Source organism: Rhinopithecus roxellana, chromosome 20 (genome assembly GCF_007565055.1).
Source record: "Rhinopithecus roxellana isolate Shanxi Qingling chromosome 20, ASM756505v1, whole genome shotgun sequence".
Lineage (NCBI taxonomy): Eukaryota > Metazoa > Chordata > Mammalia > Primates > Cercopithecidae > Rhinopithecus > Rhinopithecus roxellana.
The window spans coordinates 35549506-35576117 of NC_044568.1; positions in this window are offsets into that span (position 1 = coordinate 35549506).

Here is a 26612-nt window from a genome sequence, read left to right on the forward strand (position 1 = left end):
CTGAATATTTGCCCATGGAAAACATTTCACATGCACAATTGTTTGAAAACCATCCATGCTGCCTTCTTTCTTCCTGTAGAACTGCTTCCTGAATTTTATCCTTGAAACGAGTTTATTTGAGTGGGAATTGGAAAATAAGTAGGAGCTTGTCAAGAGGTAAACAAGGCAAAGTAAACTCTCCTAGTAATGACACAGGAGGTGACATATGTCTCATGCTACATATGACCTTTCTGTCCCTCCAGCAACACGTATTACCCTGAGAAATGAACACAGTTAAAAGGAGAAAAAATTGAGCCATCAACCTGAGACACTGTTTACTAACAACTTGCTTGTTTACAGCTCTTTCTCTAACATAAAATGCTGTTCAATTTTTTTTTTTTTTTTTTGAGACGGAGTCTCGCTCTGTCGCCCAGGCTGGAGTGCAGTGGCCGGATCTCAGCTCACTGCAAGCTCCGCCTCCCGGGTTCACGCCATTCTCCTGCCTCAGCCTCCCGAATAGCTGGGACTACAGGTGCCCGCCACCTCGCCCGGCTAGTTTTGTGTATGTTTTAGTAGAGACGGGGTTTCACCGTGTTAGCCAGGATGGTCTCGATCTCCTGACCTTGTGATCCACCCGGCTCGGCCTCCCAAAGTGCTGGGATTACAGGCTTGAGCCACCGCGCCCGGCGCTGCTCAACTTTTTGAATTATTTCTCTCACCTTTCTTTTAAGCAGAATACTCCAAAGCTAGATATAATCTACAGATAATATTACTTTCAAATTATCTACATTCACTGAACACATAGTAGTCCTCTCTTACACGTGGGTGATATCTTCTAACACCCCCACTGGATGCCTGCAACAAGGAATAGTACCAAATTCTACATACACTATTTTTTCCTATACATATGCACCATGATAAAGTTTAATTTATAAATTAGACATAACAAGAGACTAACAGCAATAATTAGTAAAAAAATTTAAAAAATTATAATAATATACTGTAATAAAAATTATGAAAATGTGGTCTTTCAAAATATTTTAGTCCATTTTCTTTTCCTCTTCTTGTGATGGTGTGAGATGATAAAGTGCCTATGATGATAAGATGAACTGAGGTGAATGATACAGGCATTGTGACATAACATTAGGCTACTATTGACCTTCTGGGGATACATCCAAAGGAGGATCCTTTGCTTCAGATGATCCTGGATCATCAAGCCATGAAGATGTTGATAGTTGGATATCAGGAACAGATGATGTCAATCACTAATGGATAAGTTATATCTACCTCATGGAAACACTGGACAAAGAGATTATTCACATCCCAGGCAGGATGGAGCTGGATGGTATAAGATTCCATCAAGCTACTCAGAATGACGTGCACTTTAAAACATAAATTGTTTATTTCTGATATTTTTTATTTAATATTTTCAGATCACAGTTGACCAGGGAAAACTAAAATCATGGAAAACAAAACCATGGATCAGGGAGTACTGCTGTATACAGCTGGCCTTCCACATCCATGCACTCTGCATCAGTGGATTCAATCAGCCATAGATAAAAAAAAGTTTGAAAAAGTTTAAAAGAATGGTTGCTTCTGTACTGAACAGGTAAACACATTTTCCTTGTCATTGTCCCCTAAACAATGTAGTATGACAACTATTTACATATTAAATTAATATTATAAGTAATCTTGTGATGATTTAAAGTATACAGAAGAATATGTGGTTATATGCAATTACTACTCCGTTTTATATAAGAGTCTCTCTAGCATTTGCATAATATAATATCCATGGAGTGTGCTGAAATCAATCCCTCATGGATACCAAGGGACAACTATATTATATTTAAATGGACTAAGAAAGAGGAGAATCAATAATTATTAAGGAACAGCTAATTTCCAGAGGTCCTTTAATTTAGGGAAATGGATATGTAAAAAACAGACACTGGATTTATGTAGGTCATGATCTGATAAATAGACTACTAGCTACAGAAATTCAATGGGTATTTGTGTAGGATAAAGTATTAGGGGGTGAGAACAGACATGTTATGGACTCTGAGGGCAGAGAATATAACACTTTTGGAAATTTAGAAAAAGATTTTACTCAAATCTTTTTGCGATAAAAATTGTATATGTGACAACACATGCTAATATAATAGAAATACCAGGGATTATAGAGTCAGAAAATATTCAGTGACGTTAAGTGTGTTATCTAAGATCACATGTCTAATAAGTATAAGAGCACAGATTTAAATCCAGGTCTCTCAGATATAAAAGGTGAGGCTCTTTGTTCTGCCAGATTACCTAAAAATAGCAATATTTGTGTTCTTAAAATAAGAACCTCCTCTTTTTGTGGTACAGGTTAGGTGTTCAAGCTGTGTTAAATCACATCCCTCATGTTTATGTGGTCAGGATATGCGCCCTTGAGTGACTTAAAACTCAACACGCAGAAGTGAGTGGACCTTTCTACCATGCTTTGTATGCTAAGACTTCCATCAACGAGTGATTTTCTTGCTTTAAATTTAATGCTGACTCCATTCAAGCAGAAAATAGATTTGAAGACAATGAAAAATGTACCACTTTATTTCCCTAAGGCCTTCTCTGCACAGTAGGCCTTGAACAAAAGTAATTTCATAAGGAGAGACAAACAACCAAGTTAATCTTCAAATACAAAAATTTATTGTTTATTTTTTGCTAAATTATTTTACAAAGTATTGATTTTCTGATTCTTACTATCCATCTTCAAATCACAAGGCTTAGTGTAGAATTTGCTTAGACTGTGATAACAAAATTCATAATCAAATGGGAAGAGGAAATAATCCTACCATGGTGCATGTCATTTTTCTGTCCAAGGGAACCTCGTAAGTTGCTGATAAGAATAAATTGCAGTGGGCCGGGCGCGGTGGCTCAAGCCTGTAATCCCAGCACTTTGGGAGGCCGAGACGGGCGGATCATGAGGTCAGGAGATCAAGACCATCCTGGCTAATACTGTGAAACCCCGTCTCTACTAAAAAAATACAAAAAACTAGCCGGGCGAGGTGGCGGGCGCCTGTAGTCCCAGCTACTCAGGAGGCTGAGGCAGGAGAATGGCGGTAAACCCGGGAGGCGGAACTTGCAGTGAGCTGAGATCCAGCCACTGCACTCCAGCCCGGGCGACAGAGCGAGACTCCGTCTCAAAAAAAAAAAAAAAAAAAAAAAAAAAGAATAAATTGCAGTGAATGAGAAAATCATGAGAAGTCAAAAATTAAAGGATCCTTAGTGATAACCCGGCACAGTGATTATTTTTTCCCTTCCAAAGGGAGGAACATTTTATTTTGTGAATTGGAACATTTTTATTGCTGTTTTTCTACATGGTCACCATGTTTTTAGAATATCTTCTAATGTAGTAACATTGTATTTATTGAGAAATAATGGCTAACATTGAATTTGTTCAGTTTAAAAATGGGAAAATGTGCAGAGTTTATGATTATAAACAGCAGTAGTAACAATAGCAAGCAAAACAACTCTCTGAAATCCAAATAATTCCTGACCTTCAAGAAAACCTAGCAGGTCTGAGGAGGTGATTGTCATAGTTGATTCCAGTGGGGTCTGTGATAGCATATCCCCTCAAACAAAGTTGAAAGAGAAAGGGACAGTTGATTCCTTTGTGGAGTAAAGACCATAGAATAAGATCAAACTGAGAGGCCAGATTGTGCCTTCAAGAGCATGGAGAGAAATCTGAGCAATACATGACAATGGATTTGACAAGCAAGCATATGGACGTAGAAGGAATTAGTAAGTTTAAAATGGAAGAAAGCTGAGATTTAGCAAGACACCTTTGCAAAATTCCTGGATTGTCCATTTCTGCTGTCCCTTCACTTGCTGGTGCCTCATAAGTACAATAGCTTAAATGTCTAGAGAGAAGGGGGCCATGTAGGAGCCTTTAAGTTATATATAACCTCTAGGTGGCTTTGTTGGGCCCACAGAGTGCTTATAGCTCCTATTTGCTATGTCTCTAGAACACTTTGCAAGATGTGGGACTTGTGTTACTGCATAGTTCCAGTTTTCAATGTTCATGTGGTAGCTTCACCCTTTAGCACAGTAGGGATGCTTTCTAACTTGAAGAGTCCAGTATTCTCTGTTATCTGACAATCAGTCAACTTAACTCATTTAAATAATTTGTCTGGCCTCTAATGCATTTGAATTTGTCATCTGATACAAATTGCTAAGATATTTGAATTTTAAGGCAAAGTTTCCAGGTTTTAACGAACACCTAAGATCTTCCTGAAATGCAGGTTGTAATTCTCTAGGTCCAGGATACTCCTTAAGGCTTGTCCATCTAACAGGCTCCTGGGTGATGCCAATACTGATGTTACACAGACCATACTTCAAGGAACAAAGACTTAAAGCAAGTGTCTTCTTGCGGGTCTGAGAAAAAATGTTTATGGAAGGTGATTTATTTGGTAATATGATACCAGGGAATAGGAATATAGGGCAGGTGAGTGACACAGAGAAGGAATAAAAGTCAATACAAGGATAAATGATCAAGTTGGCCACTAGTATGAATAACCAGTGACCAGTCCCACTGGGAATTTTTGAGGAGCTTTATGAAATATATGTCAAAATTTGCTGCCTGGGGAATAATAGGGGGAAAATTTCTATCAGATTTTATTCCCATTGGCCAAGGGTGGGTCCATGAGCCTGCATTTCCAGGTTGCACATGAATGCTTGCAGAGACTTTTTCTATGACAGTCCCATCTTTACACATCAAATGAAACCCGAGTATGAAACAAAAATATTTACAACATAGAACCAAGACAATGTGCTGTTCATGTTGCTCCTCCACGAAACTAGTCAAGGCCTACTTAAATCAGGTGTCACAGAAACTATGAATGACTAAGAAGATTTTGAAGTGATGCATGAGAAATTCTAAGATGCTTTAGTATGACTATTTGATGCCCTGAGCTGGAGCACTTGGCCACAAAACTCATGTTTCTTGGAGGCAAAAGCCAAGTGGCCCTTCCAGCACTATGCAACATTGCTTTTCCCAAAGCAAAGTCATGATTTTGCCACGCTAATGGTAAAAACATAGGCACATTGTTGGACAATGTTTCTAGGAAGAAAAGAAGCATTGCATGTCTTTTTTTTTTTTTTTTTTCTTTTTTTCTTTTAAGATTAGTAGATGGCCTTTAATGGACCAGTAAAAGTTAGTGTAGCCTCTTCTCCTAGACTTTCTGTGGCCCCTTTCGTGCCTTCCAGTTCATGAAATGGTCACTAGCTGGCAGAGAATCAGACCCAAATCTTCTTTCTACTCTCTAAATGGAAGCCATATTCTGTAGTGGAATGATGACGTGCTAATAGTACGTTATACATGTGCACACACACAGATGTATAAGAAATCTCTCTCCTTTGAAGGACTATTCCTTTTAGCATTGCTGATAATGCTACTGAACCAAACTATGCCTGTATTCCCTAAGGGAGTCCAACAGATTATCACTACTACCATAACAATGGCTAGAGAAACATCACCCGTGGGTTGTAGGTGGTTCACCCTTTCACTTTTTAAACTATGTATCTAAAACCAGAGTGGAATGATAGCTTATTAGAGCAATGTGACATTCTTTATGTAATTAGAATGTGTCCAAACATTTATTCTGTGCAATAGACATTTAAACCAGAATTCACTGTTTTTTTTTTTTTTTTTTTTCCAGGTTGGGATAGCTATGTTCCCTGCTTAACTGTTGTGATTGCATGACTCTGCCCTCAGGATGAAAAAGAGTTATTGAAACCTAGGGGATTTTGAATGTGTCAGTAGCACATAGACAGTCTTACGCATGAGTTTCTAGCTGTTTTGGACTGTAAGAAACTGACATATTAAAAAACCGATGGGATTAAATGGAGCATCAAATGACCTACATTTGGCGACAAGCCATGTTGTATAGGGAGAGGAGCTTTGGCACAAGTGTGAAAATAAATTCTCTGTATTTTTGAATTGGATTCCAGCTCATCTTTAAAACAAAATTTGTGACAGCATATATTTATTTTCTAGATTCTAAAACCCTGGTTTCCACTTTTTTGTTTATTTTATTTATTTTATTATTTTTTTTTTTTTTGAGACCGAGTCTCACTATGTAGGCAGGCTGGAGTTTAGTGGTGAGATCTCAGCTCACTACAACCTCCGCCTCCCAGGTTCAAGCCTTTCTCCTGCCTCACCTCCTGAGTAGCTGGGACTACAGGCACCCACCACCACATCTGGCTAATTTTTTGTATGTTTAGTAGAGATGGGGTTTCACCATGTTAGCCAGGATGGTCTCCATTTCGTGACATCGTGATCCACCTGCCCCAGCCTCCCAAAGTGCTGGGGTTACAGGCATGAGACACTGCGCCCAGCCTCCACATTTTTAAAATAAGCAAAATATTATTCTTGTTCATAGCTCAGGATTGTCAAGGAAAACAAATATTTTAGTTTTGCCTCATACCACACACTGGGTGAAAAAATAACAGATCAAGAGATGGTAAGGTGGTTATAACCAAAAAAGGACCACATGGGGGTTGTTCTGCATTTTGGCAAACCACCAAGGAGGTAATATATGTTTTTAATTCATTAATTACGTCCGACAATTTACATCACCTTTCAATGCCCCTTTTACCACTTCACGGTCATTCTACTGTTTTCAAAATCTTCTTCAGTTCGCTGTTTCATGAGAAATCAATGACCAAAAAAATAACGACAATGTTGACAAAGGTAAAAATATTTTGTGTGTGAATATTACAATTTTAAAACCATGTTAGTATCTATTGTTCCTACAAATGGCCAGGTAAACAAGTCTTCATTTTTCATATTATCCTTGAAGTTCTGAAAGAATAAGTGCCTTGATCTCACTTGCAGAATTAATAAGGTATAGCTCCAGAACTTGAACTAGGTGTGTCTGGCTCCAAGGCCATGGTTGTTTTTAATGACACCACAATGACTGCACAATCATTACCTCAGTCCAGCATTATTTATTCTTTCAAAAACCAGGCAGGAACTTCATCCTTCTTAAAGGCACAAAAATTTCCAGAACATCTGAAGACTGTACAAGCTCATCAAGATAACTATATTCTTTTTGTGGTGTCCCCTATTGAAGAGTGCCCATGAGTCATTCACTAGAATTCTATGGAAAGAAATAGAAATCTTCATAAAATGGTATGTGCAGGGTAGCTAGAGATTGGACTTGAACTTTATGTCCACAGTAGACAGGAATAAGATGCAAATATATAATTCAACAATAAATTAGGCTCATTATAAAGAAATTATTCTCAAATTTAAAGTTACTTAATACTAGCATGAGTTCTTTACTAATTTTTTTTAGGAGGCCCATATATAGCTACTTGTAACTGCCAAGCACCCATATTAGAAATAGTATTGGCTGTCTTAGGAGACAGCAACTCCCTTATGAGAGAAGTGTAAAATCACCAAATTAGGTTAGTGTTAGGCAACTTCAAACTGCTGTGGAGAACTGGATTAACTAACCCTTTATTTATTTTTTGCTTTTGATAGTAAGTGATTCTCACAAAATCCATTTCCTGGGAATCTCAAACCTTCTGGGCTGAGAGTAGTAGATGGCTTTGGAGAAAACCATGGATAATATTCCTAAGCAAAGAATCAGCTCACCTGTTCATGCTGATAGTTAGCACTGAACAAGGTATGCAAGCTGTGGTGGCATATCCTCCATCATCTCAGGATATGAATGAACAAATCACTTTTATGTCTCTTGCATCTTCTATTAGTGTAAGAAATCTGTCTATATAATTAAGTAGATCTACTTATTTAACTGAAAGAATAGGCATTTATTATCACTTAGTATGCAAGCACTAAGCCAGTTTTAGAGATTTGGAGAGAAAGAATAAACTTATCTTAGAATCAAGTTCAAGTTTTTTGTTTGTTTTTTTCGGTTTTTTGTTTTTTTGTTTTGTTTTGTTTTGTTTTTTGACACAGTCTCATGCTTGTCACCCAGGCAGGAGTGCACTGGCACAATCTCCGCTCACTGCAACCTCTGCTTCCTGGGTTCAAGGGATTTTCCTGCCTCAGTCTCCGGAGTAGCTGTGATTACAGACGCCCACCACCACACCCGGCTAATTTTTGTATTTTTAGTACAGACAGGGTTTCACCATGTTGGCCAGGCTAGTATGGAGCTCCTGACTTCAGGTAATCCACCCACCTTGGCCTCCCAAAGTGGTGGGATTACAGGCATGAACCACTGCGCCTGGCAAAGTTCATATTTTTATGGAGGCAAATGTAGGCATCTAACCTAAGAGGTAACAGATAGGAGAGTGTTTCTTTTATTAGTGGTAACAAATATGTGAATCAGTTAAGAAAACTGCAGCCTCCCCACATACATATTTAAACCTTCCCAGTTACTGCCCTCCTACCTTCGATAAAAATGCAATCACCTTATTTCCCAGTCCCTATTTTATCTTCGTCCAGTACGCTCTGAAAATCTCATCTTATATACCATGCTTTACTGCATTTGCTATGTTCTAGCAACTCACATGGGGATTTTTTCTTCTTTTTAAATAGATTGGGCTCATTCTTATCCTCTGCTTGGAATGTTTTTCCTCGATTCTTCAAATGATTGGATTCTTCTAAAGAATTTTATTTCAGCTAAAAGTCATCTCCTCACAATGATATTCTTGAATGATTACACATTATAAAGAACTCTTGCACAAGACTCCCTCAGTAACAAACCAACATGGTACAATTTCTTCCTAACATATATTATTTTCTGATATTAGCTTGCATTCATATGGTTATTATTTTTTGTCTTTGTATCTTCCAACTCTAATACACAATGATCATGTGTGTGCATGCACATACGCAGAGAGAGAGAGAAAAAAAATAAATAAATTATATCAGAGTGAGATGTGCGTAGATCATGTTCTTCATACCCTTAGTACCCGGTACACTGTTTGGCATAAGAGGTGTGTGACATATATGTAAAAAAGCGCTACATTAAAGCAAAATTTGAATATACAGTGTAAACAAAGAACCAGGGATAAGAAGTAACAGTAGGCATTCAGAGAGATGAAAAGTATAATAAAGTTTCAAAGAAAAGCTAAAAATCAGAACAAAACATGGAAATGAGAACTTTCATAGATTTATCAGTAGAATGCATAATGACTGAGAGATGAATGAGAGAGCTTGAGAGAATCCAACAGAAACCTTCCAACATGCAATTAAAAAAAGAGTAGACTTCCAAGCACACTGGGATGATTTCAAAATGTCTAACAGACATGCAATTGGAATAGTAGAAGCAGGAAACCAAAGAGCACAGCAGAAGAAATGTTTGAAGTAATAATGACTGAATTTTTCAAAATGAATGACAAACACCAGACTACAGATTCAGTAAGCTCAGAAAACACCAAGAAGGATTTTTTAAAAAGAGTCGTATCATATGCAAACTATAGAAACCCAAGACAAAGATAACATTGTGACAGAAGACAGGGAATAAACCATTTACTTACCAACAGAATTAAAGGAAAAACCATTACACTGAATGCGTTTTCAGAAGTTATGCCAGCAAGAAAATAGTGGAATTAAATATTTAAAGTTTTGGGATTAAAAACAAGCCTCCTACCTAGAATGCTATGCCAATAAAATTATCCTTCCAAAGTGAAGGGAAAATAAAGCCTTTCTACGACAAACAAAAACTGAGGGAATTCCATGCCAGTAGAACTGTCCTGCAAAAAATTTCCAAAACTTCTTTAAGGAAGATTTAAATAAAAAATATCTGGAACTTAAATCTACCTAAATAAAGAAGAAACATCTGAAAATAATAGATGAAAGAAGAATAGAATATATTTTTTCATGTGAAGAGTTACACTTTCATATGAAGATAGGCTTAGTTAAAAATGTATATTGCAAGCTCCAGGGTAATGACTAAAAATAAAAATATCTTGGTATGCTAAGAAATTAGATTAAATAGAATCATATAAAATGATTAATCAGAAGCAGAGATGACATTAAAAGTTGAGGGTTGGAAAGAAACAAAGAAGTGTAACAAATAAATAGTCAAAAATATAATATATATTAATCCAAATATATCAATAACCACTTATTATATAGATAATATGAAATGATACTTAAAAGACAGTCAAGGTGGATGAGAATAGCCAACTATATGGTATTTTCAAGAAATTAACTTTAATTCAAATATTAGGATACGTTAAGTGTAAGGGGATAAAGAAAGATATTCCATACTAACACTGATCTAATAAAGCTGGAGTATCTGTATTAGTTGCACACAAAGCAAATCTCAGGACATGGAAAATTGCCAGGGATAAATATGGCATTAATATAATAATTCAATTCTCCAAAAAGTTCAGTTCTCCAAAAAGGCATTATAATCCTAAAGGTGTATGCACCTAACAATCCTAAAGGTGTATGCACCTAACAATCCTAAAGCTGTATGCACCTAACAATCCTAAAGCTGTATGCACCTAACAACAGAGTATTAAAATATGTGAGATGAAAACTGATAGAATTGTGATAAAATATGTGAAATGAAAACTGATGGAATTGTGAGGATAAATAGACAAATACAGTATTATAGTTGAAGACTTCACCATGCCTCTTTCAGTAATTGATATAATAGGAAGGCAGAAAATCATGAAGGGAATAGTTGGTTTCTCCAGCACTATCAATCAACTTAATCTAATTAACATTTCTTGGAATATTCCATTCAGCAATAACACAATAAACATGTCTCCCAAGCTTATCAGGTAATATTCAGCATCATAGAATGTATTATGGCAAATAAAATACACATTAACAAACTTATAAGAAAGAAGCTATAAAGTATGTTCTTGGACTACAATGGAATTAAACTAAAAATAAGAAAGAGAAAGATAATATGGAAATTTCCTAAATATTTGGAGATTTAAAAAAAATTTCTAAAAAACATACATAACAAAAAAGAATTAAGATATGTTAATATATTATATTCTATACAATTTTCACATTATATATAATGTACTAGATATAAGAATTAATATATATTGAACTAAGTGAAAATGAATTTACAACTTATCAAAATATGTGAGATATAACAAAATTAGAGACTAGAGGGAAATTTATTGCATCCAACGCATGTATTACAGAAGAATAAAGATCTCAAATAATGTAAAAGTTTTCACTTTAGAAAACTAGCAAAACTAGACCTAAACCATGCAGAAAACAATAAAAGAGCAAAAATAAAAGACATTAATGAACAGAAAACAGTAAAAGAAATAGACAAACCCAAAAGTTGATTCTTCGAACAAATAAATAAAATTGATAAATGTAAACTTGGCTAACCAAGAATAAAAAGGAGAAGATACAAGTTATAAATACCAGAACTGAGAGGGGCATAGATCATTAATGGCCCTATGGATATTAGAGGAATAACAATGGAATGTTACAAAAAACTCCATGACTTTAAATTTTATTATTTAAATACAACTGATCAATTTCTTAAAAGACATAAAATGCCAAAACTCGAATGTGGTTAAATATATAATCTGAATAGGCCTGTGTCTTTTTATAAAATTCAATGAATAATTTATAACCTTCCAAAAAATAAAACCCCCTACTCAGATCGTTTCACTGGTGAATTCTACCAAATATTTATTGAAGAAATCATCCCAATTATCCACAATGTTGTCCAGAAAACAGAAACAGAGAGACAACTTCTTAAATCAATGCATGAGACCAGCAGTATCCTAATACTGAAGCAAGACAAAGGCATTGTAAGAAAGGAAACATACATATCTCTATCTCTCATGAACATGGACGCAAAAACCGTCAGTGAAATACAGGCAAATCAAATTACAGAAAATATAAAAATAATTATATACCTCCAACAAGTGGGATTCATTCCAGGTATGCAAGGCCGGTTGAGAATTCATGGATTAATCATTGCAATGAGCTATGTGAACAGGATAAGGGAGGAAAATTTATATGATTACATCAGTTATTTTTAAAAATTGACAATAATTTATTTTTTTTTTATTTTTATTTTTGGTAGTCTTTTTTTTTTTTTATTATACTTTAAGTTCTAGGGTACATGTGCATAACGTGCAGGTTTGTTACATATGTATACTTATGCCATGTTGGTGTGCTGCACCCATCAACTCGTCAGCACCCATCAATTCATCATTTATATCATGTATAACTCCCCAATGCAATCCCTCCCTCCTCCCCCCTCCCCCCTCCCCATGATAGGCCCCAGTGCGTGATGTTCCCCTTCCCGAGTCCAAGTGATGTCATTGTTCAGTTCCCACCTATGAGTGAGAACATGCGGTGTTTGGTTTTCTGTTCTTGTGATAGTTTGCTGAGAATGATGGTTTCCAGCTGCATCCATGTCCCTACAAAGGACGCAAACTCATCCTTTTTTATGGCTGCCTAGTATTCCATGGTGTATATGTGCCACATTTTCTTAATCCAGTCTGTCACAGATGGACATTTGGGTTGATTCCAAGTCTTTGCTATTGTGAATAGTGCCGCAATAAACATACGTGTACATGTGTCTTTGTAGTAGAATAGTTTATAATCCTTTGGGTATATACCCAGTAGTGGGATGGCTGGGTCATATGGTACATCTAGTTCTAGATCCTTGAGGAATTGCCATACTGTTTTCCATAATGGTTGAACTAGTTTACAATCCCACCAACAGTGTAAAAGTGTTCCTATTTCTCCACATCCTCTCCAACACCTGTTGTTTCCTGACTTCTTAATGATTGCCATTCTAACTGGTGTGAGATGGTATCTCATTGTGGTTTTGATTTGCATTTCTCTGATGGCGAGTGATGATGAGCATTTTTTCATGTGTCTGTTGGCTGTATGAATATCTTCTTTTGAGAAATGTCTGTTCATATCCTTTCCCCATTTTTGATGGGGTTGTTTGTTTTTTTCTCGTATATTTGTTTGAGTTCTTTGTAGATTCTGGATATTAGCCCTTTGTCAGATGAGTAGGTTGCAAAAATTTTCTCCCATTCTGTAGGTTGCCTGTTCACTCTGATGGTAGTTTCTTTTGCTGTGCAAAAGCTCTTTAATTTAATTAGATCCCATTTGTCAATTTTTGCTTTTGCTGCCGTTGCTTTTGGTGTTTTAGACATGAAGTCCTTGCCCATGCCTATGTCCTGAACGGTACTACCTAGATTTTCTTCTAGGGTTTTTATGGTATTAGGTCTAACATTTAAGTCTCTAATCCATCTTGAATTAATCTTCGTATAAGGGGTAAGGAAAGGATCCAGTTTCAGCTTTCTACTTATGGCTAGCCAATTTTCCCAGCACCATTTATTAAATAGGGAATCCTTTCCCCATTTCTTGTTTCTCTCAGGTTTGTCAAAGATCAGATGGCTGTAGATGTGCGGTATTATTTCTGAGGACTCTGTTCTGTTCCATTGGTCTATAGCTCTGTTTTGGTACCAGTACCATGCTGTTTTGGTTACTGTAGCCTTGTAGTATAGTTTGAAGTCAGGTAGCGTGACGCCTCCAGCTTTGTCCTTTTGACTTAGGATTGTCTTGGCAATGCGGGCTCTTTTTTGGTTCCATATGAACTTTAAAGCAGTTTTTTCCAATTCTGTGAAGAAACTCATTGGTAGTTTGATGGGGATGGCATTGAATCTATAAATAACCTTGGGGAGTATGGCCATTTTCACGATATTAATTCTTCCTATCCATGAGCATGGTATGTTCTTCCATTTGTTTGTGTCCTCTTTGATTTCACTGAGCAGTGGTTTGTAGTTCTCCTTGAAGAGGTCCTTTACATCCCTTGTAAGCTGGATTCCTAGGTATTTTATTCTCTTTGAAGCAATTGTGAATGGAAGTTCATTCCTGATTTGGCTCTCTGCTTGTCTGTTACTGGTGTATAAGAATGCTTGTGATTTTTGCACATTAATTTTGCATCCTGAGACTTTGCTGAAGTTGCTTATCAGCTTAAGGAGATTTTGGGCTGAGACGATGGGGTTTTCTAAATATACAATCATGTCATCTGCAAACAGGGACAATTTGACTTCTTCTTTTCCTAACTGGATACCCTTGATTTCTTTCTCTTGCCTGATTGCCCTAGCCAGAACTTCCAACACTATGTTGAATAGGAGTGGTGAGAGAGGGCATCCCTGTCTTGTGCCAGTTTTCAAAGGGAATTTTTCCAGTTTTTGCCCATTCAGTATGATATTAGCTGTGGGTCTGTCATAAATAGCTCTTATTATTTTGAGGTACGTTCCATCAATACCGAATTTCTTGAGCGTTTTTAGCATGAAGGGCTGTTGAATTTTGTCAAAAGCCTTTTCTGCATCTATTGAGACACTCATGTGGTTCTTGTCTTTGGTTCTGTTTATATGCTGGATTACGTTTATTGATTTGCGAATGTTGAACCAGCCTTGCATCCCAGGGATGAAGCCCACTTGATCATGGTGGATAAGCTTTTTGATGTGCTGCTGAATCCGGTTTGCCAGTATTTTATTGAGAATTTTTGCATCAATGTTCATCAGGGATATTGGTCTAAAATTCTTTTTTTGTTGTGTCTCTGCCAGGCTTTGGTATCAGGATGATGTTGGCCTCATAAAATGAGTTAGGGAGGATTCCCTCTTTTTCTATTGATTGGAATAGTTTCAGAAGGAATGGTACCAGCTCCTCCTTGTACCTCTGGTAGAATTCAGCTGTGAATCCATCTGGTGCTGGACTTTTTTTGGTGGGTAGGCTATTAATTGTTGCCTCAATTTCAGAGCCTGCTATTGGTCTATTCAGGGATTCAACTTCTTCCTGGTTTAGCCTTGGGAGAGTGTAAGTGTCCAGGAAATTATCCATTTCTTCTAGATTTTCTAGTTGATTTGCGTAGAGGCGTTTATAGTATTCTCTGATGGTAGTTTGTATTTCTGTGGGGTCAGTGGTGATATCCCCTTTATCATTTTTTATTGCATCTATTTGATTCCTCTCTCTTTTCTTCTTTATTAGCCTTGCTAGCGGTCTGTCAATTTTGTTGATCTTTTCAAAAAACCAACTCCTGGATTCATTGATTTTTTTGGAGGGTTTTTTGTGTCTCTATCTCCTTCAGATCGGCTCTGATCTTAGTTATTTCTTGCCTTCTGCTAGCTTTTGAATGTGTTTGCTCTTGCCTCTCTAGTTCTTTTAATTGTGATGTTAGAGTGTCAATTTTAGATCTTTCCTGCTTTCTCTTGTGGGCATTTAGTGCTATAAATTTCCCTCTACACACTGCTTTAAATGTGTCCCAGAGATTCTGGTATGTTGTATCTTTGTTCTCATTGGTTTCAAAGAACATCTTTATTTCCGCTTTCATTTCGTTATGTACCCAGTAGTCATTCAGGAGCAGGTTGTTCAGTTTCCATGTAGTTGAGTGGTTTTGATTGAGTTTCTTAGTCCTGAGTTCTAGTTTGATTGCACTGTGGTCTGAGAGACAGTTTCTTATAATTTCTGTTCTTTTACATTTGCTGAGGAGTGCTTTACTTCCAATTATGTGGTCAATTTTGGAATAAGTGTGATGTGGTGCTGAGAAGAACGTATATTCTGTTGATTTGGGGTGGAGAGTTCTATAGATGTCTATTAGGTCAGCTTGGTGCAGAGATGAGTTCAATTCCTGGATATCCTTGTTAACTTTCTGTCTCGTTGATCTGTCTAATGTTGACAGTGGAGTGTTGAAGTCTCCCATTATTATTGTATGGGAGTCTAAGTCTCTTTGTAAGTCTCTAAGGACTTGCTTTATGAATCTGGGTGCTCCTGTATTGGGTGCATATATATTTAGGAGAGTTAGCTCTTCCTGTTGAATTGATCCCTTTACCATTATGTAATGGCCTTCTTTGTCTCTTTTGATCTTTGATGGTTTAAAGTCTGTTTTATCAGAGACAAGGATTGCAACCCCTGCTTTTTTTTGTTCTCCATTTGCTTGGTAGATCTTCTTCCTTCCCTTTATTTTGAGCCTATGTATGTCTCTGCATGTGAGATGGGTCTCCTGAATACAGCAGACTGATGGGTCTTGACTCTTTATCCAGTTTGCCAGTCTGTGTCTTTTAATTGGAGCATTTAGTCCATTAACATTTAAGGTTAATATTGTTATGTGTGAACTTGATCCTGCCATTATGATATTAACTGGTTATTTTGCTCGTTAGTTGATGCAGTTTCTTCCTAGCCTCGATGGTCTTTACATTTTGGCATGTTTTTGCAATGGCTGGTACTGGTTGTTCCTTTCCATGTTTAGGGCTTCCTTCAGGGTCTCTTGTAAGGCAGGCCTGGTGGTGACAAAATCTCTAAGCATTTGCTTATCTGTAAAGGATTTTATTTCTCCTTCACTTATGAAACTTAATTTGGCTGGATATGAAATTCTGGGTTTAAAATTCTTTTCTTTAAGAACGTTGAATATTGGCCCCCACTCTCTTCTGGCTTGTAGAGTTTCTGCCGAGAGATCTGCTGTTAGTCTGATGGGCTTCCCTTTGTGGGTAACCCGACCTTTCTCTCTGGCTGCCCTTAAGATTTTTTCCTTCATTTCAACTTTGGTGAATCTGGCAATTATGTGTCTTGGAGTTGCTCTTCTGGAGGAGTATCTTTGTGGCGTTCTCTGTATTTCCTGAATTTGAATGTTGTCCTGCCCTACTAGGTTGGGGAAGTTCTCCTGGATGATATCCTGAAGAGTGTTTTCCAACTTGGTTCCATTTTCCCCCTCACTTTCAGGCACCCCAATCAGACGTAGATTTGGTCTTTTTACGTAATCCCATACTTCTTGCAGGCTTTGCTCATTTCTTTTTCTTCTTTTTTCTTTTGGTTTCTCTTCTCGCTTCATTTCATTCATTTGATCTTCAATCACTGATACTCTTTCTTCCAGTTGATCGAGTCGGTTACTGAAGCTTGTGCATTTGTCACGTATTTCTCGTGTCATGGTTTTCATCTCTGTCATTTCGTTTATGATCTTCTCTGCATTAATTAGTCTAGCTGTCAATTCTTCCACTGTTTTTTCAAGATTTTTAGTTTCTTTGTGCTGGGTATGTAACTCCTCCTTTAGCTCTGATAAGTTTGATGGACTGAAGCCTTCTTCTCTCCTCTCGTCCAAGTCATTCTCTGACCAGCTTTGATCTGTTGCTGGCGATGGGCTGCGCTCCTTTGCAGGGGGAGATGCGCTCTTATTTTTTGAATTTCCAGCTTTTCTGCCCTGCTTCTTCCCCATCTTTGTGGTTTTATCTGTCTCTGGTCTTTGATGGTGGTGACGTACTGATGGGGTTTTGGTATAGGTGTCCTTCCTGTTTGATAGTTTTCCTTCTGACAGTCAGAAGGACTGTCTGTTGGTCTGTTCGAGATTGCTTGAGGTCCACTCCAGACCCTGTTTGCCTGGGTATCAGCAGCAGAGGTTGCCGAAGATAGAATATTGCTGAAGAGCGAGTGTACCTGTCTGATTCTTCCTTTGGAAGTTTCCTCTCAGGGGTGTACTCCACCCTGTGAGGTGTGGGGTGTCAGACTGCCCCTAGTGGGGGATGTCTCCCAGTTAGGCTACTCAGGGGTCAGGGACACACCTGAGCAGGCAGTCTGTCCGTTCTCAGATCTCAACCTCCGCGTTGGGAGATCCACGGCTCTCCCCAAAGCTGTCAGACAGAGTCGTTCGCGTCTGCACCGGCTCTCGCTACTTCCCCCGTTGGTCTTCAGCTGTGCGCTGTCCCCAGAGGTGGAGACTACAGAGACAGGCAGGCTTCCTTGAGCTGCTGTGAGCTCCACCCAGTTCGAGCTTCCCAGCGGCTTTGTTTACCTACTTAAGCCTCAGCAATGGCGGCCGCCCCTCCCCCAGCCTCGCTGCTGCCTTGGGGATAGATTGCGGCAGACTGCTGTGTTAGCAGTGAGGGAGGCTCCGTGGGCGTGGGACCCTCCCGGCCAGGCGTGGGATATATTCTCCTGGTGTGCCTGTATGCTTACAGCGCAGTATTGGGGTGGGAGTTACCCGATTTTCCAGGTGTTGTGTGTCTCAGTTCCCCTGGCTAGGAAAACGGATCCCCTTCCCCCTTGCGCTTCCAGGTGAGGCGATGCCTCGCCCTGCTTCAGCTCTCGCTGGTCAGGCTGCAGCAGCTGACCAGCACCGATTGTCCGGCACTCCCTAGTGAGATGACCCCAGTACCTCAGTTGAAAATGCAGAAATCACCGGTCTTCTGTGTCGCTCGCGCTGGGAGTTGGAGACTGGAGCTGTTCCTATTCGGCCATCTTGCTCCGCCTCCCAACGTCTTTAATAATTTATTTTTAAAAGTCTCAGCAAATTACTAATAAAGGCAAACACTCCTGATTTAACAAAGAACATTTACCAAGAAACAAACAAATGAACAAAAATTAAACAAAACTGACATCATACTAAATGGTAAGAGATCGAACAGGAACAGGGAAAAGGCAAGAAAGTTATCTCACCAATTCAGTTCAGTATTGTACTGAACATTTCAGATGGTTCAAATACAAAAGAAGGGAAGGAAAAAGTAAACAGAATCAAAAGTAAGACTTAGAAAACTGCAGATGAGTTACCAAAATGACTCCTGTAAACAATAAGCAAGTATGGCAAGGCCACGGAATATAAGGTTAATATAGAAAAACTTACTCTTTTGTATCAGCACAGAAATAGGAGTTTGAAGTAAAAATAATGATAATACCATTTACAATAACACCAGATTTTTAAAAACTGGCATAAAACTAACAAATTGTGTGCATTATTTACATGCAGAAAACCACATAGGTCTGATTAAAGAAACCAAAGAAGTTATAAATAAATGTAGAGATATTTCATTTTTATGTATTGGAAGACTTAATATTATTAAGATGTAAATTGAATGAAATTTGATTTATAGATTTAATGCCATCCCAATCAAAAACCTAATATACTATTTTGTAGGTACCAACAACTGATTCTAACGTATATGTAGAATATCAGAAGGCCTAAGATAAGCAACACAATACTTCAGAAAGAGTTGGAGAACTAGCACTTCCTGACTTGAAGACTAAATATAAAGCAAAAATAACGAATATGATGGTATTGACAAATGGAGACATCAATCAATGTAATAAAATAGAGTCCAGAAATAGAACTGCACAAATATAGTTGACTCATCTTTGACAGAGGAGCAAAGCCAATTTTATGAAGAAAATATAGTTTTGTTTTTTTTTAAATCAATGATGTTGGAACAATTAGACATCCATAATCAAAAAAATCTAGACACTGACCTTATACCTTTCACAAAAAGTAATCTGAAATGAATAATAGACTTAACCATTAAACATAAAACTTCTAGAATAAAAGACAGGAGAATATCTAGGTGACTTGGGATATAATAGTGACTTTTTAGACACAACACTGAAAGTATAATCAATGAAAGAAGGAAAAAACTGATGTTACACTTTATTAAAATGAAAATTTCTGCTGTAAGAAAAACAATGTTAAGAAAACTTTTAAAAATAAGCCACAAACTGAGGGAAAAATCTTTGCAAAACATGTTTGTAATAAAGGACAGGTATGCAAAATATGCACCACCCTCCTTAAAAAAGATACCTTAAAATAAACAATAAGGAAACAAACTATCTAACTAAAAGTGGTCCAAAGATATGAACACCTCATAAAAGAAAGAGGATATGGACATGATAGATAATCAAATGAAAAGATGTTCAACATCATATGTTGTTAGGGGCTTGTAAATTAAAATAATAAATTGATACAACTATATACTTATTAGAACGATTTTTAAAAATTGACCTTAAGATAATGACTATATCAAAACAACAACAACCACCACAACAAAAATCCTGGTCATCCAAATACACTGGCCATACTAATTTCTGATGAGGATGCTGTACAACAAAATCTCTTATTCATTGCTGGTGGGAATGCAAAAATGATATTACCAATTTGAAAGCCTGTATGGCTGTTTCTGACAAAACTAAACATAGTCTTAACATATGACTCAGCAGTATCCTAGCTATTTACCAAAAAAAAAAAAAAAATTAAAAATTATGTGTACACTAATACTTACAAATGAATGTCTATATCAGTTTGCCCATAATTGCCAAAACGTTCGTAAGAAGTAATAAGCAACCAAGATAAACTTCAGTAGGTAAATGGGTGAACTAACTATGGTGCATCTACGCAATAGTAGAGTATTCAGCAATAAGCTGAAATGAGCTATCTGACCACAAAGACAAGGATGAAGCTTAAATGTCCATTGCTAGTCCAAAGAAGCAAGCCTGAAAACACTGCATAGTGCATGACTCTAATGATATGACATTCTATAAAAAGCAATAAACAAGCAACAAACAGAGCAGTAAGAGGAGAAGACTGAAGAGTTGAATCACAGAGCAATTTTCAGGATGATGAAGCTATTTCCTCTGATACTGAAATTGTGGACAAAAAGCATTAGGCATTTGTTAAAATAGAGAGCATGGTACAGCACAAAGAATGAACCCTAATGCAGGAAAATTACAAATAAATAATCTAGAAGGTCTGGAGAATCCTATGTGGTAAGGAGACAATAGCAAAACAGTGTACTGCTTTTCAAATATATGGAACAACCTCATTGAAAAGGCCAGAGAAAAATGTGACCTAAGAAACTTTGGAAATGAGTGGAATCTATAAAACGAAAACAACAACTATGAAAATAAAAACTATACAAAAGTACTGTATTCTAGCTAATACAGTCGTTTCTCATAGAGGTAGGTTTAACAATTCAGATAATTAAATAGAAGAATTACGTAATGGAACACTTAAGTACATAAATAATAGATACCAGTAGCCAGGCTTCCCATCATTGGAGTTGGAGTTTAGAGATCAGTAAGTGGAAGTGTCTACAATGATTATAACAATTATATAGGGATGAGACTTGAGGACATTAGGATGAAATGATGTTTGGGTCAAAATAGATTCAGAAGATTTTATGTATAAATATATATATGTATATACATATCTATTTTCTTGTTCTTTCAACTGAGTGTAGAAGCAACAACTCCTCAGTAGCAATGAATTCGTCCAGCACCCGGATCTTGGTTTCTAATACCACTATTAAACAAAAGGAACAACCAAGGCCTCCTTAGAAAAATTGCTGAGCTTTTTGGGAGCCAAGATGACCAACGAGACACAGCAGGAGGAACATCTGCCGCTGAGAGACTGGGACATCAGGAAGACTGGCACACTCCGAGCAGTTCTTTGGAGGGAAGACACTGAGAATGGGTGGAGGGAAGACACAGATGCTAGGCTAAAGGGGAAAGAAACTGGGAACACTGCATGGGACTAACAAGCACCAGTACTCGTTCATGGCCCCCAGTGACTACTGGGGAAGGGGTGAATAGAACAGGTAAGGAGTGACTCACTCTTGCCACAGACCTCCAGAATGCTGGCAGCAGGAGACCCCATGACCCCCATGGACACTTGAGCTTACAAGGAGAGCTGCTTAGAAAGGTGACGAGGACAGGACTTTAGTCTGTATAGAGCCTGGAGAGTTTGGTGTAGGAATGTGTGTTGTGAAGCACAGCCCGGAATACCAGGTGCCCAACGCTCGACATGCTCCTCTAGAAGACTTTAGCCTTAGTGTGAATATCAGACCTGGACAGAGCAGAGCAGTCTTGCCCATGAGATGGGGCAAGTCCAACCAGAGTGCCTCCCAGTCTGCTGGCTTCTCCTAGGGCCCTAGCCTAGTTATGCCTGCTAGTAGCACAGCCTTAGATGGTCAAACAGGGTGCTTCCCAGGGACCTTCATCATAGCTGTTTTGCCAGCAGACCGCACTTGACCACTGGAGAACTGCACTAGAGGGAACCCCACCAAAGCGCACCAGCCCACCCACATCCTCCCACCACCTCAGCCTCCCCCACACCCTGCTTGCTGGCATGCACTTGACTGCAGCCATAACCCATCATGTTGCTGGTGGATGGCACAGGCTGACCTAGCTTCCCTTCCCCCTCCAGTGTATGTGTGCACATGCACTGCATTGTGCCACTGCTTGCTGCTGCTGGCATAAGCACAACAAACCGTCTCTTCTCTCCCCACTGACACACAGGCACAAGACCACACCTCAATTGCAGGCACCAATATGTGCACAGACTCTGGCAATCCCACCACCTCCCCTTCCCCACACAGCCACAGCTACCAGGGTGAATGCGTGTAAGGATGCCAGTGGCCCCACCCTCCCTGCACTACCACTAGTGCAAATGCACTCTTGGAGGCTGGTAGCCTCACATCCACCAGTGCCCTGAATCTTCTGCTGCTGCTGCTGCAGCTGGTACAAGTGCAAGCACGAACGCCAGCCACCTCACTCCTGCCAGTGCTCTGCCTCTGCTCATGTGAGCAAATGCAGGAATGTCACAGCTCCGCTACTAATGGTATTCGACCCAAGAGAACACATGTGAACACTGACACACTGCTGCGAGTGCTGGCATGTGCAAGCAAGCACAAATCCTGCTACCACTGCCCCAACAAAGTGAGCCATCAACATCTTTCAGAGTGTTGTGGCCAGCTGACTGGGAATATCTCAGCCCCTTCAGTGCACCAGGTTCCTAAATTCAAGGGGCCAGAGGACAAAACCAGGAGCTCAATACAAACCCCCAGAGTTACAGCATGCAGCCCAGAAGTGCTGAGCTGAGTCTTAACCCTCTACAGTCTTCCAGAAATGAAGCCAGTCAACTGAACACACCTTATACCACAATCAAATACCCAAGGGCATCAAAGAACGTAAAGGCAAAAAAGCCTATCCAAGTACAGCAGCTTCAAAGATTAAAGGAACATCAGCCCACACAGCTGAGAAAGAACCATTGCAAGAACTCTGACAACTCAAAAAGCCAGAGTTTCTTCTCATCTCCAAATGATCACACTAGTTCCAAATCAATAGTTCTTAACCAGGCTCAAATGGCTGAAATGACACAAATAGAATTTAGAATACGGACAGGATTGAGAATCAGGAAAAAGTAAAAATCCAATCCAAGTAACCTAAGTAATCTAGTAAAATGATACAGGAGATGAAAGATGAAATGGCCATTTTAAGAAAGAGCCAAACTGATCTGATAGAGCTAAAAAACCTCATTTCAGTAATTTCATAATACAGTCACAAGTATTAATTGCAGAATCAACCAAGCTGATGAAAGAATTTTAGAGCTCAACACATGGTTTTCTGAAATAACTCAGTCAGAAATAAAGAATAAGGCAACATGAACAAAGTCTCTGAGAAAAATGAGATTATGTAAAGAGACCAAACCTAGACTCACTGGCATCTGAGAGAGGAGAGAGCGAGAGAGAGCAAACTACTTAAAAAATATATTTGAGGATATTGTCCATGAAAATTTCCCCAACGTTGCTAGAGAGGCCAACATTCATATTCAGTAAATGGAGAGAATCCCTACCGGATACTTACAGCACATGACCATCCCCAAAATACATAGTCATCAGATTCTCCAATGTGGACATGAAGGAATAGTAAAGGCAGTTAGAGAGAAGGGACAAGATCAGTTAAACATATTCCCACCAGGCTCAACAGAAACCCTGTAAGCCAGAAGAGACTGGGGGTGTGTATTCAGGATTCTTAAAGAAACTCCAACCAAGAATTTCATATCCAGACAAACTAAGCTACATAACCAAAGGGAAAAAATATGATACTTTTCAGACAAGCAAATACTTGTCTACCAAACCTGCCTTATAAAAGGTCCTGGAGGGAGTGCTAAATATGGAAAGGAAAGACCTTTACCAACTACCTCAAAAACACACTTAAGTACATAGACCACTGACACTATAAAGCAGCCACATAATAGTTAGCTATCTATAAAAAAAATTACTAATTCTAGGACTGGAACAGGAAATATACAAGATGAGCCTCTAGCACTTTGTAGTGACAAATGTAAAGAAGTACTAAAAACACAACAAAAAGCAAAACATGAGGTGGGAGGTATAACAAAGTCACTTAAGATTCAAATGAGAAAGCGTTCGATGGCCACAGCTGGAACAATTTAGGCAATAAAACAAAGACAGTAGGATAGAATAATAGCCCAAAGTAGTCAAGCAATATTTATGAACCCATATATACAGATAAGTGATGAATAATAATTCATTATAAATAAATGGGGCAAAAAAGACAACTATTACATGCAGAATATACATAATTTATATAATCTGCCCCAAAGGGGATAGAGCGTAACTCCCCACTCATGTTTGTGCTATTCAGAGTGTCTTCTTTTACAAGAATACAGTATGGAAAGAGAGAGAAAGTAGTAACTTTAAAAAGGAGAAATCTGACAGACATTATCTCAGCCATGTGAGCAAATTTAACATCAGTGGTGATAACGAAGGTTATTAGTATGCATCGTCAACATGATGTGATGAAATGACAGCCTCTGTCGTCTTCCTCTCAATAACCCATAATCGTAATCTAATCATAGCAAAAGCATCACACAAATCCAATTTAATGAACATTCCATAAAATAACCTGGCCGGTACTCCCTAAAATTAAGAACATCAAAAACAAGGAAAGGCTGATAAGCTGTTACAATGCAGATGAGCATAAGGAGAGATGATTACTAAATAGAGTATGATATCCTAGATGGAATTTTGGAACACATAAAGGACAACAGGGAAAAACTGAGAAAATTTCGATAAAAGGTGGGTTTTGTTTAATAACAATGTATCAGTATTGATTTATTAATAGTGAGAAGTATACCATAATAATTGAAGATCTCAATGATAGGGTAAACTGGATTTAGAGTTTTGGGAACTTCCTTTACTATCTTCACAATTTTTCTGTACATCTAATATTTTTCTAAAAAATAAACTTTATTAGCATTTTAAAAAAATGGAGTTGCATGGGAGCCAGAGAAACAGGAAACAAAGTATAATTGTATATGTCTGTCTATCAGTTATTCATTCCTTTGACAAACTTGTAAAGAATAGTGCTGATCTGCAAGTTACTCACAGTCTAATAGAATAAAAAGTAAAAAGGCAGTAACAATTCTTTCCAGTGCAAAGACTATACTTAGCCAAATTTAATCTGCATATTTACTTTCTAAACCTTTCCATCTTTAAGAGTTCAGGTGGATCAAGAAAGCCAGAGTGATAGCAGCTACCATCCCAGCTTATCCTGAAATAGTTTGTTCAATGCAGATTATGTAGAATGGTTAATAAAGTAGCTATTTCTTGATAAAAGTTATAATGCTGACTATAAAATTCTTTTATTATTCATGAGTGACTAGTTGAAAGATATTTAAAATTTTTTCCATTAATTTTACTACCGAGTCTATTTTCAAAATTAAAAATAAAAAGCAATAGGGCAGTGGCAAGGAATGAGAAAAAATATAATCACTAGACTGTAAATTATGTGGTTTGGTAAATTGTTAAATTTTAAAGAAAAATAAAGTAAATATTTTTGACTCTTATTTCAGGGAAATGTGTAATAAAATACTTGACTTGGAATATTTAACCAGGAAAGCAGAATGAATAAAGGAAACTCACATTTGATAACCTACTGTGTTCTAGGCCTTGTGCTAAATATTATTAGTAATGGTGTATTATTTATTTGTCATCTTAGTTCAGGTTGCCGTATCAAACTACCATAGACTGGATGGCTTAAACAGCAGACGTTTGTTTCTCAGTTGTAGAGTCTGGGAAGTTAGGAGTCTAAGATTAAGATACTGGCTGATTTGATTCCTGGTGAGCATTCTCCTCCTGGCTTTCAGATGGCTGCCTTCTTCCTGTGTTCTCACATGGTGGAGAAAAAAGAAAGATCTGGCCTCTCTTCTTCTTCTTATATGTCCAATAATGCCATCATCAGTGAGTCATCTTCATGTAAACTTTTTCCCAAAAGTCCTTCTTCCAAATACCATGGAGTAGAGGGGATGGTAGGTTAAAGTGACACAAACATTCAGTCCATAACATCACCATAAGCTGAAAGAGTAAATGTTATCTCTCTTTATGTCTTCTTATTTTTCAGCTAATGAAGCTAAGGTTCAGCCAAGTTCAATGAGTTGTGCAGGGTCTGTCTACCAGCAACTTCAGGTCTAGCTCCAGGCTATTGGCCGAGTTGTGCTCAGCTATATAATTCACAAAGATAACTTTTGGTAGCAAACCTAAAAGCTCAGTGCCATAATACTGGGGAAGTTTATTTCTCTTCTACTTTCAGGGTGCAATTCAAGTCAGCAAGGACCCCTACATCTTCTGTCTGGTAAATCTGACATCACCAAGAGATTTGGGGTCCTCCAATAGCTCCCCTGCATTAGGCCAGCAGAGTGGGAGAAAGATCATGAAGGATTATGGAATGTGTTGTTGCCGTTGTTGTTGTGCTGTTGTTGAAGAGCCATTTTTTGCCTATATCCTACTGGCCAGAATTCAGTTACAACATTACAATTCGCTGCAAGGAGAGCACAAAAATATAGTCTTGCTGCATGACTAGGTAGAAAACTGAAAAGAACAGAAAGGGTATAATAAAACAATCAAACAGTCTCAGCATCAGTAGTAGAAAAGTTCCTCTGGAGCTTCAGTTTCAGAAAGACGGTCCTCTGTTATGAAGGACGCCGAGTACAGCAACTCAAGCACAGGTTGGGGTTTATAGGCGTGATATCACTTACATATGGGCAAAGAGGAGAACAAAAGACTTTCATTGTGAAAAAAAGTATCTCGCCAAAAGACAAATCAAAATGAGCCAA